This window comes from Aquarana catesbeiana, linkage group LG07, assembly GCF_042186555.1.
Source record: "Aquarana catesbeiana isolate 2022-GZ linkage group LG07, ASM4218655v1, whole genome shotgun sequence".
Classification (NCBI taxonomy): Eukaryota; Metazoa; Chordata; class Amphibia; order Anura; family Ranidae; genus Aquarana; species Aquarana catesbeiana.
Genome location: NC_133330.1, coordinates 4624511 through 4626392, shown reverse-complemented (window position 1 = coordinate 4626392; position 1882 = coordinate 4624511). Strand labels below are relative to the sequence as shown.

The window sequence follows — 1882 nt, the reverse complement described above, 5'->3', positions numbered from 1 at the left end:
AGGTGTAAAAAAATGTAAGAACTATAAAAGAGGAAGGACGTCATAATGTGAAATGTGACATTGGAGAGTTTATCAAAATAAAACTGCATTTTTTTCATATTATTCTCTTTTCATTGGCTTTTAGAAAGAAAATAAAACTGAGATAAGTGTGTATGAAACTGTATGCCATCTAAAATCCTTATATGTCCAAAGAAAACATGTAAAAAATGTTTGGAATGTAAAAAAGTCACAGAGTTATTATGAAGTTAAGCGATGTATATTGAATTTTATAATGTGGCCTGGACATTCAGGTAACACTGACCCTTGGCCATAAAAAGGTTAAGTACAACTACAAGTGACTGACATTTTATCAAAGGCATTACTAACATTTTTAGTCAACTAGAAATACAAACGTGTCAATTGTCACATATTTGTTTTCAGAATGATGCCTGGATTAACGTAAAGTGATAATAAGACCTCTGAAGTGCCTCCATAAGGTCCTTGTTCCTCAGGCTGTAGATCAGAGGATTCAGCTATAGGTTAATGAGGGCAGATATGACTGAAAACAGTTTGTTTAATTTGAACATATTGCTGGAGGAGGGAACAAAGTAAATAAAAACAATGGAGCCAAAAAAGATGAAGACCACGGTGAGGTGTGATGTGCAGGTGGAAAATGCTTTCCTCTTTCCAGTCTTGCTACGGATTCTAAGGATGGTCCTGAAAATATAGACATAGGGAATAAAGGTCAAAAGAAAGGCTCCCAATCCAAGACCACCGCCTGCTACAAATTCGACTATAATGTTTATAAAGGGGTCAGTACATGTAATTTGAAATAAGTGTGGAAGATCACAAAAGAAGCTGTGGATGGAAGCTGCTTTGCAGAAGGACAACCTGAGCAAAAATAAAATATAAAACAAAGAGAGAGACCATGCTGCAACCCAGGACAGAGAGGCCATACAAGTGCAGACCCTCCAAGACATCATTAGTTTGTAATGTAGAGGGTGGCAGATGGCAATGTAGCGGTCGTAGGAAATAGCCGAGAGCAAGAAAATTTCTGAGCCAGCAAAGGAGACGTAGAAAAAGGTTTGGGCTATACAGGCAGGAATGGATATTGATCGGCTTTTTGTGACCAAGTCGAAGAGCATCCTTGGTGCGGTCACTGATGAATAGGACATGTCCAGAAAAGCCAAGTTGCTGAGAAAAAAAAAACATTGGGTTGTGCAGATGGTAGTCAGTGATGACCAAGAAAAAAATAAGAACATTTGTGATAAGAGTCATCAGATAGATCAGAAGGAAGAGCACAAAAAGTCCATTCATGGTCTGTGAATTGTCTGATAGACCCACAAGAGTAAAATATGTAATCTCTGTCACATTCCTCATATTATTATTTTTTGTCTGTATAAATGTATTTTAATTGAACAGGAATACAATTATCTTTCTGGGGAATTATTCAAAAGAAAGCAGATACGGTCTTCCTACACATTATACATGAAAACATTTGTACCAGCTAGAATTTCATACTTATATAAGATGTTGGCAGTCCAGCGAGGCCGTCTGCTGTATTGCAGGAACACAAAGTCTCATTAAAGGTCTCTTAAGACATAATATATAACAAATTTGTGACTTGAGAGTCCTTTCAATATAATGTTGTACAATTATAAACATTTGACTTGTAAATAAAATCCACTGAAATTTTTTAAATCATTTTTCACACTTTTTTAAGTTCAATATTTCTTTATCAAGTATTTTTAATCCAATACAAAACTTTATGCCTAAAGAGGCCAATAAAGACAAATTAGGTATTGTCAAATACATGAGACTGAACTGAACAAAAGAGTAAAATAAAGAAAAGAAAGATACAGAAACATATATATATATATATATATATATATATATATATATA

General features: G+C 34.6%; 1 pseudogene; it reads right to left on the bottom strand.

Annotated features, from left to right (window-relative positions):
* Positions 1-416: 416 nt before the first annotated feature.
* Positions 417-1359, bottom strand: LOC141102309 (olfactory receptor 1G1-like; annotated as a pseudogene).
* Positions 1360-1882: the final 523 nt, after the last annotated feature.